The sequence below is a fragment of the Harpegnathos saltator genome, unplaced genomic scaffold (assembly GCF_003227715.2).
Source record: "Harpegnathos saltator strain DR-91 unplaced genomic scaffold, Hsal_v8.6 scaffold74, whole genome shotgun sequence".
In the NCBI taxonomy this organism is placed as follows: Eukaryota; Metazoa; Arthropoda; class Insecta; order Hymenoptera; family Formicidae; genus Harpegnathos; species Harpegnathos saltator.
The window spans coordinates 80,914-91,713 of NW_020230582.1; the positions used below are offsets into that span (position 1 = coordinate 80,914).

General features: G+C 39.4%; 1 long non-coding RNA gene across 3 annotated transcripts; it reads left to right on the top strand.

Moving 5' to 3' along the window:
- The first annotated feature begins 404 nt into the window (after nt 1–404).
- Nucleotides 405–2,765, top strand: LOC112590161 (uncharacterized). 3 transcript variants are annotated; one of them, XR_003114040.1, is made up of 4 exons: nt 405–435; nt 838–911; nt 1,138–1,320; nt 2,650–2,765. It is a non-coding gene; the product is annotated as an uncharacterized LOC112590161 (long non-coding RNA). The 3 variants fall into 3 exon arrangements; XR_003114039.1 differs by having other exon boundaries at nt 413–435; nt 570–911; XR_003114038.1 differs by lacking the exon at nt 405–435 and having other exon boundaries at nt 507–911.
- The last annotated feature ends 8,035 nt before the right edge of the window (nt 2,766–10,800 follow it).

The following is a 10,800-nucleotide window of genomic DNA, read 5'->3' on the forward strand; positions in this document are numbered from 1 at the left end:
CGCAATATTGTACGAAGGGCCGAACTCTGCATACGAGAGAGAGGATGGCACTTCAAACAATTCTTACATTAGATTGTGAGAGTGGATTAGGCCTACCGGGGAAACCACTATAAAAAAACGCACCAAGCTATCTACCGCAAGGTGGTGTGGAAATGATAGCACATCACTTTCCTATCGCCTCTGAAAAGACGGAACGGCGCGATGACATATTTTTTTCTTATAGCTCGCCGCGCGCGCTCGCTCGCTCCTCGTCGTTCGCGCTCGCTCGCTCCTCGTCGTGCGCGATCGCCTCTTGTCGCTTACGTAGCCCCTCGCCGTGCGCGCTTGCCTACCGCCATTCACTGACTCCGCCTGTATCAAATTTCTTCGTGCTTACTGCGGCCGCCCTCCGCTCTTTACGCGCTCGTTGGCTCACATGTTTTAATTAATAACTCGGTAAATATTGCCAATTTGACATTACGGTACATGACTTTTCTTCTCGGCTACACCCAATCTATCTTCAACTTTCGTCTGCATGATCAGCTATCAAACACCCTGTATATGTACATACGTACATAATCATTTTTTAGGTATTGTCCGCGTTCACGTCTACGTGTACGACAATATTTGCGAATCGCTTAGCTTTTCCCAGCATTTGTGCCCCTTGGTATATATGTTTACATATTCGTAATAACATATATATACACGTATATTATTATGTTGTGTCGCCCGTCATTTGATTGCCGGTCAGCTGATGCTGAGCAGATGATATGATGAGTCGTACCATCAAAAAATCAATACCGGTGCTTAGCGACTCGTCGTCCCAGGAGATCGCTTTTCAATTTTATTTTCTGATAGTTTTCCGATAGCATAGCAGCCTTCGTGACAAAAATAGTGTCCACGTATTGCGAGGAAAGAAGAGGATTTAATAAGTAAGTATTTATTTTATTTACACATTACGTTACACACATATACATATATACATACGTCACATATACATATTTACATTATATACATACATATACATATATGCATTACATGCATATACAGCGCTGTATTTTATATTAATAATGTATGCATGTGATGACATATATAATTGAAATATGTATGTGATATGTATGTATGCAATATATATTATGTATGTCATATGTATTCCAGAAACGATAGATAATATTAATGTGGACCACCAAATGCAAAATCTGGAGGAAGACTTGCGAAATATAGCCAAAAACCACGATCTAAACAAATTAAAAGCGGAAAATAACGAGTTGAAGGAAAAATTGGAAAAAATAGAAAAGCAAATAGAAAAATTAATGGAAAAGAAAGAAGAAGATGGCTCCGGTAAGTATATTTAATTTTATACATAATTAATTTTTTTAATATACGTATGCATGTACGCATGTATGTATGTACGCATATATTATATACAGGGTGCACGATTTATCTGAAGACATTGAAATATCTCGAGAACTATGCATTGGATAAAAAAAAATGGTTAATGAAAGTTGTTAGTCTCGAAGGGGGACATCCAATGATACCAAACTCGACCTCCCATCCTACCCCCTGGGGGTGGGGGTTGGGGGCAACTTTGAAATCTTAAATGGAAACCCCCATTCTTTATTGCAGATACGGATTCTACGCCACAAAATACGTAAATTTGGTCCGAAACTTTTTTTTTTATTCATGATAGATAGCGCTGTAATCGCAAAAAATTATATTTTCCGCAATTCTCCAGAAATGATCATTGGATTGAAAAATAAAAAATACCTGTTCAATATTTTTAAATCAACAAGTGCCAACAACTCGTGAAAACATGGTAGAACGCATAAGAAACGCTTGCGCTGAAACTCCCGCAGATATGCTTCTATCCTGTGTACAGTCATTTGAAAAAAGGATCAATAAGTGTATTGAAGTTGAAGGTAAAAATTTCGAACACTTACTCTAATTAATTGAACAGTGAGAGGCAAGGGGACTCACATTAAAAAAGCACCCTGATCTGTGAGAGGCAAGGGGACTCACATTAAAAAAGCACCCAAAGAGAACATAAAACTACTACGTCCTCGTCGTTGTTCCTGTGTAACGCTAAAAGTAGTTTCTCGAAAAAATTCAACGCTATTTATCACGAATGAAAAAAATTGTTTCAATAAAAATTTCACGTACAATCTAATTCTGCAATGAAAAATGTGGGTCCCCATTTGAGATTTGAACGTTATCACCCATCCTACCCCGAGAGGATGGGGGGGAATAACTTTTATTATGTTCTTTAAAAATATTGAACAGGTATTTTTTATTTCTCAATCCAATGATCATTTCTGGAGAATTGCGGAAAATATAATTTTTTGCGATTACAGCGCCATCTATCACGAATAAAAAAAATGTTTCGGACAAAATTTACGTATTTTGTGGCGTAGAATCCGTATCTACAATAAAAAATGGGGGTTTCCATTTAAGATTTCAAAGTTGCCCCCAACCCCCACCCCCAGGGGGTGGGGTGGGAGGTCGAGTTTGGTATCATTGGATGTCCCCCTTGGAGACTAACAACTTTCATTAACCACTTTTTTTATCCAATGCATAGTTCTTGAGTTATTTCAATATCTTCAGATAAATCGTGCACCCTGTATATACGTCTGTATATAAATATTATTATATACATATTTTATTATATTACAGAAGGAAAAGCCCGGCCCAGGGGCACTAATGCTGGGAGGAACCGGGCATCATGGAATAATTATGATAGGCGAGAACGTAATCGCGGGAAAATTATAAAAAATTATTTTAATATATCATGAATCAAATTTAATAAATAATTATTAAAAAAAAGGTGTAGCATATTATTTATTAAAAAATTAACATATGAAGAGATCACTCCTCTCTCACTCCTTTCTCACTCCTCTCTTACTCTTCTTTCACTCTCTCATTTGCTCACTCTCTCTTGCACCTCTCTCACTCCTCTCTTTCAGTCTTCTCTCTCTCTCTCTCTCTCTCTCTCTCTCTCTCTTTCTTTCTCTAATATACAGAATTTGTCAAAAGTGTGGAAATCCTTAAATAATTTTTGTAAAAATAAAAATATCAAAAAACTGTAAAACACGTATTTTGAATTTTCAAAAAAGCTACCCTATGACATGGATACTGATCATTCCTCACCCCCTGGTACGCGGGAGTAAAAAGGGGGTTGAAAATTTTAAATTGGACTAAGGGTCGAGTGGAGGTTCATTTGAAAGGTCTTTTCATAACAAACACACCCTTAAAATTCTAAGTCGCTACGATCCCCCATTAAAAATGACGGCCGTTCAAATTTCGAAATTTCATGCACTTAGTGTTATCCAGGAGCAACTGCGTGGAAATGGCATTAATCTGATCCCTTGTGTGCGTGTGCGCGTGTGCGCGTGTACGCGGGTGTGCGCATGTGCGCGTGTGCGTGCGTGCGTGCGTGTGTGCGCGTGTGTGCGTGTGTGCGTGGGCGCGTGTGAGCGTGTGTGCGCGCGCGTGTGTACATGTGTGTGTGTGTGTGTGTGTGTGTGTGTGTGTGTGCGTGCGTGCGTGCGTGCGTATGTGTGTGCGTGCATGTGGTTAAACAAGTGTGAATGTGTTATATGTCGTGATAGGTTGCAAAACAGATGATTGAAAACTGTCATCTCTTTTTAATTATTCAAAACCTTTTACTCCGTGTTTTAAAATAAATTTTACTCAGTGTGTTAAAGTAAATGCTGAAAGTGGCTGCCATTTACTTCCTGACAATATGCCAATCTTTGATAGAATGCAGAAATGGCTCTACGATTCGTCTCAAAAGGTATCAAATCTATTTCATCCCTTATTAGCTGTATCAATTCTTGGATGCTTTCAGGTTTTGTTTTGTAAACCTTACTCTTCCGGTGTCCCCATAAATAATAATCAAGAGGAGTTAGATCTGGTGACCGAGGTGGCCAATCCTCTCCTCCCTCATTTCTGTTCCTTCTTCCTATCCATCGTAATGGAAAAGTCTCATTTAAAATTTGACGTGGCCCTAAACCAAAATGAGCAGGAGCTGCATCATGCTGAAACCATATTTCTTCGAAATTATTTGGAAAAATATTTCGTATGGCTGGAACTATTTGATCTACAAGTAATCTGTTATACCTTTGAACGTTCAGATTTTCTTAAAAAAAAAAAACGGTCCTATTAAGTAGCTATCTATTATTCCACACCATACATTTATTTTTTGTGGGTATTGTATGTGAGTTTCCCACACCCAATTAGGATTCTCATCTGACCAGGAACGAAAATTTTGATTATTAACTTCTCCCGTTAACGTGAAAGTTGCCTCGTCTATAAAAACAATTTGATAAGGGAACATGGGCCGGACATCTATTAGTGCCATCATTCTTTCACAGAAACCTATGCGATGCTCCACATCTCCGTCTTGCAATTCTTGAACATATTGTAATTTGTATGGATGGAACATGTTTTTCTTTAAAATTCTCCAAACGGACTTGGGAGCAATATCGTAAGTTTGAGCGGCTCTGTCAATAGTAGAATTAGGACCTTCAATAAATGTCTGCAGAACATTAACAAAATTGTTTTTCTTCGTTAATGGCAGGTCTCCCTGATTTAGGGCGATTGTTTACGCAACACGTTTCTCTGAAACGTTCCATTGTTTTTAAGACAGTGGACTTATTAATTCGACGATTCGGATACGTCTCATTAAATAATTGAGCGACAGCAGCGTATGATCGCTCGTTATCACCCCATCCATGCATCATAAGGATAATGATTCTTTCATGTTCCGACAATTCGCCAACCATTTTTAAATCGTTTAATTTTTAATCTGCCTAAGATCTGTGAGAACTGATTTTAAATAGCCGTGAGAACAACTGATTTTAAGTAGCAGTGAGAACAACTGATTTTAAATAGCCGGTTGATCCTGGATAACACTAAGTGCATGAAATTTCGAAATTTGAACGGCCGCCATTTTTAATGGGGGGTCGTAGCGACTTAAAATTTTAAGGGTGTGTTTGTTATGAAAAGACCTTTCAAATGAGCCCCCTCTCGACCCTTAGTCCTATTTAAAATTTTCAACCCCCCTTTTACCCCCGCGTACCAGGGAGTGGGAAATGATCGGCATCCATGTCATAGGGTAGTTTTTCTGAAAACTCAAAATATGTGTTTTACCGTTTTTTGATATTTCCATTTTTACAAAAATTATTTAAGGGTTTCCACACTTTTGACAAACCCTGTATAAAGAGAAAGGATTGAGAGAGAGAGAAGTGAGAGAGAAAGAGAGTGAGAGAGAGAGAGAGAGAGAGAGAGAGAGAGAGAGAGAGAGAGAGAGAGGAATGAGAGAGAGACCATAAAGGTAGGATTTATTGTGCTCTCTCTCTCTCTCTCTCTCTCTCTCTCCCATTTCTATTTATTTATTTATTGTTATATATATATTAATCTATACCTTAACCCATAATAAACATATTAACCTATATATGTATGCACGTATGTACATACATACAGTGGCGTGCAAAAGTTTCGAGCCATAGTGTCTTTTTAAGATACATGACAATATATTGATATGCTCTAAAAATTAATTATATAAAATAATTGACATAACATTCTTACAAATAATAATACTGTTACAAAATTTTGAAATTACATAGTTTCTAATTATTTAGTCATATAATATTTACATGTGTTCAAAAGTATTGAGCCGTATTCTTGTTGTGACTTTATGAGCCCGGTTTGTTTACGTTTCATATGAAACTCCTTCGTAAATATTTGCTTTAACTAAATTTCAGTCTATTATCTATCGCAATGCCGAAACATATAAGCTTTCAGTTACGCGAAGTCGTGATTAATCTTTCTCAACAAGGAAAGGTTTCTCGCGAAATTGCTAATTGCTTATTAATTGATAAAAGTACTGTAAATAGGATTATTGCTAAATATAAATTGATGAACTCTCTAACTGATAAACCACGAAACGGTAGACTTTGTGAAACTACAAAACGCGTCGATAAAATAAATAAAAGAAAGTCGATAGCAGATGTTAGAAAAACTGCCATGGAAATTTCTCGAGAACTACGAGAAGAAAATCTTGCTGATATTAGTCGAAATACAATATCTCGATATCTGAAAGAAGTTTTAGGACGTGCTGATGTAAGAAAAATTATTAATTAGTGCAAAAAATAAGACAGCTCGATTAGATTTTCCAAGGAAATTTGAACATTGGACTGAAGTTGATTGGCAAAAAGTACTTTTCTCTGACGAGTCAAAGTTTCAGTTATTCGGAAGTGACGGTAGAAAGTATATACGACGTCCAACAGGCACAAGATACGAGATATGTAAATATGAAACCGGAATTTTTGTAGAAAATACACGTTTATTGTATGAAAATGATAAAAAATATTTTATTCGAAGTATTGCCCATCGCTAGCATACGAGGGCGGTCCGATAAGCACTTAGCCTCACCGCCCGATGGCGCCATTATCGCAAGAGAAATTTACTATCGTGTAGTACATTCTCGTAGACGGCTACTGTCGAAATTTCAACCGAATCGGACTCGTAGTTTTGTTTTGACCGCGTGTGGAAGCGGGCGTGTCCGCGGATTTTAGAAAAATGGAAAAAGAGCAATATCGGTCGGTGATTCGATTCTTGTTTTTGGAAGGGAAATCGCGCAGCGAAATCAAAGAGCGCTTGGATGCTGTATACGGTGACTCTTCTCCTTCGATGGCGACCGTCAAAAATTGGTTTACCGAGTTTCAACGTAGTCGCACGTCGGTTTTTGATGAGCCACGCCCAGGTGCCCCGAAAACGGCTACCACGGAGGATAACATGACAAAAATCCACGATCTCGTATTGGCAAACCGCCGATTGAAGGTGCGCGAGATAGCTGAGACAGTAGGCATCTCAAAAGACCGCGTGGGTCATATCCTGCATGAAATTTTGGGCATGAGACAGCTGTCGGCGCGATGGGTGCCGCGCTTGCTCACTCCGGACAACAAGCGCAACCATGAGACCACTTCAGAGCAATGTTTGACGCTGTTTAAGCGCAATCCGAAGAAGTTTCTGCGTCGTTTCGTGACCGTCGACGAAACATGGATCCACTGGTACACACCAGAGACCAAGGAACAGTCGAAACAGTGGACTTCACTCGGCGAACGTGCTCCGAAGAAGGCGAAGACTATCCTATCGGCCGGAAAGGTGATGGCCACCGTTTTCTGGGATTCACAAGGTGTGATCTACATCGACTACCTGGAGAAGGGCAAAACGGTCACAGGGCTGTACTATGCCGAATTATTGGGCCGATTCCACGCCGAATTGCAGAAAAAACGGCCCCATTTGGCGAAGAAAAAAGTCCTCTTCCACCATGACAACGCACCGGCTCACACCTCCGCCCTCGCCACGTTCAAATTGGTCGAATTGGGCTACGAACTGCTGCCCCATCCACCGTATTCTCCAGATTTGGCCCCGTGCGACTTCTTTTTGTTTCCAAACTTGAAAAAGTCACTCGCCGGGCAGAAATTTGAGTCGAATGAGGAGGTCATCGCCGCCACGGAGGCCTACTTTGCAGACCTCGAGAAAACATATTTTTCAGACGGGTTAAAGAAGTTGGAGCATCGCTGGATCAAGTGTATCGAGCTAAAAGGAGACTATGTTGAGAAATAAATCGCCACTTTTCCAAAATTTTCGTTTTTCTTTTGTAGGCTAAGTACTTATCGGACCACCCTCGTATACATATTTTCCACCTGTCTGACAATTTGTGGATGCCACGCCAAAAAAACTTGCTCTTTTGAGGCAAATCAGTCATCAAGCCATTTTCGTACATTTTCGTAAGAAGTGAAGCGCTGCTCAGCAAGTGCGTATCCCATCGATGCAAATAAGTAGTAATCGGACGGAGCCAAGTCTGATGAGTAAGCCGCATGCGAAAGTATTTCTCAACTAAACGCCTCAATCGTTTCCTTGACCAGTTTTGCTGTGTGTGATGGTGGATTATCATGAAGCAAAATCACTTTGTGTTGCTTTTTTTGATATTCTGGTCGTTTTTCACGCAAAGCTTGATTCAAATCGATCATTTGTTGTCGGTAGCGTTCAGTATGAACGGTTTCGCCAGGTTTTAGCAGCTCATAATAGATCACACCCTTCTGATCCCACCAAACATAGAGCATTGTCTTCCGTCCATAGCGATTTGGCCTTACAGTTGATGTCGATGGTTCGCCTGGAGTTACCCAAGATCTTTTACGCTTAGGATTCTCAAAATATATCCACTTTTCATCGCCAGTCACAATTCGATGGAGAAATGACTTTCTTTTGTACCTGGCAAGCAGCATTTCGCAAGTGGTTTTCCTGCTGTCTTTCATTCAGTTCATGTGGAACCCATTTTCCCATCTTCTGGATCTTTCCCATGGCTTTCAAACATATGGAGACGACTTCTCGTGTCACATTTTATTGATCTGCGAGTTGTTGTTGCGTTTGAGCGTCATCCTCATCCAACAATGCTTGCAATTCGCTGTCTTCAAACTTTTTCGCTAGTCTTCCACATTCTTCGTTTCTCATGTCAAAATCGCCACGTTTGAATTTTTTAAACCACTCAAAGTATGTGATTTACCAAGAGCATGCTCACCGTAAGCTTCGACAAGCATTCGATGCGATTCTGCAGCAGTTTTCTTCAAATGGTAACAGAAAATCAATGCTGTCCGCAAATCGTAGCTTCCAGGCACAAAATTCGACATGTTCAACGCTATTACAAACTATGCTGTTGTATGAAACTTGTATTGTTGTGAGTTGAAAATCTTTGTCAGATGTCAACAAATGGAAATGGCGCGAATGACGCGGTTTGACGGTAACTACATTGACAGCTAGGGCCATCTATGGGCAAATTCCGGTTTCATATTTACAGACCTGGTATAATTCAAGATACCAAATTCCTACTGTAAAACATGGTGAAAGTAACGTGATGGTTTGGGGATCATTTTCTTATAACGGAGGTCCATTGGTTAAGATCACGGGTACTATGGCCGCTATAATGTATCGAGATATATTGACACAGCATATGCTGCCATATGCAACTCGAAACATGCCAGTAGTTGGATTTTCCAACAAGATAACGATCCCAAACATTCATCAAAACTAATAAAAGAATTTTTCATCGTGAAAAAAATGCGAGTTTTTGACTGGCCGTCGCAATCGCCGGACTTGAATCCTATTGAGCATTTATGGCAAGAACTCAAACTACATACAGGAAATAAGAAACACTTCAATAAAGCTGAATTGTGGCAAGATTTGCAAACTCAATGGCAAAATTTATCTCAAGATCGCATTTCTAATTAAATAGCATCAATGCCTCGTCGTGCTGCAGTGATTACTTCTAAAGGCATGGCAACAAAGTATTAAGTTTAAAAAAACGTTGACAACATTTACTATTATTATTTTTCAATAATATATTTTTCTTATGCATAGGAAAACTTTTTGGCCCGATACTTTTGCACTGTTTATAGTAAGACATTGTATAAAAATAAAGTATTTAGAATTATTAAGAGTTTGTAAAGTTTATATAATTGTAGGACAAATAAATACATTTTGTTTATATAGGGTGTCTCAGAACTTTGGGACACGGGCTCCGAAGGGACATAGAGCTAAGTGAGAAGAACAAAAAAGTCCTGTACCATAATGTGAAAATCGTAATAGTTTTTTAGTAATAACCGCGCAGAGGACTTTTTTGTTCCTCTCACTTAGCTCTATATCCCTACGGAGTCCGTGTCCCAAAGTTCTGAGATACCCTGTATATATGCGTAAAGTTTTTAGCGCTGATTATGAAATGAATATATAATAATAATAGTGTGGCTCAAAAGTTTTGCACGCAACTAACTCATGAGTATATATACATATATATATTTATTTATATGAGTATATATACATATGTATATACTCATTTATATGAGTATACAGGGTGGTTGATTATAAGTTGCCAACCCGAAATGTGAAGGTATTAGGAGCGCAAAAAAGTTCTGAACCTTTTTTTGCAAAATTCAAAATTTATTTAAAAACAAACAAAACTATATTAATCAACGAAATATTCCCCGTTTGCATCGATGACCTTTTGCCATCTTTCGGGCAGCTTGCGAATTCCCTGATGGTAGAAGCTCACCGGCTTCGAGGCGACAAAGTCATCAATGCATTTTCGTATCTCTTCAAGTGTCACAAAATGTGTATCAGCCAAGAAATGCTGCAGAGACCGGAATAGGTAGTAATCGGAAGGCGCCATGTCTGAGCTATACGCCACGTGCGGGAGAAGTTCCCAGCCTAACGCAAAGATATGGTCCTGAGTCACTTTCGCAACATGTGGTCGGATATTGTCATGAAGCAGTATCACTTTACGACGTCCTTTGCCAGTAAATGGCCTCTTTTCTTCAAACGCATCGCTCAAATTGCTCAATTGTTGCTGATAGCGATCTGCCGTTACTGTTTCACCCGGCTGTAACAACTCGTAATACAATACACCTTTCCAATCCCACCATATGCAAAGCAAAACCTTCTTGGCGTGGATATTGGTCTTTGGCGTCGATGTCGAAGGTTGACCAGAGTCAACCCATGATTTTTTACGCTTCGAATTATCATAAAGTATCCACTTTTCATCACCTGTAATGATTTGGTACAGAAAATCCTTTTTCCGGAACCTTGAAAGCAAAGTGAGTGCCGTGTCACGCCGTCGATTTTTGTTGTCTTCGGACAGTGCATGCGGAACCCATCTGCCTTCCTTTTGAACTTTTCCCATTGCATGTAAACGTGTGGAAATGGCTTGTCGCGTAACGCCAAGTTGCTCTGCGTTATCTGGGGATAACGCCTCCCCAGATAACGCCA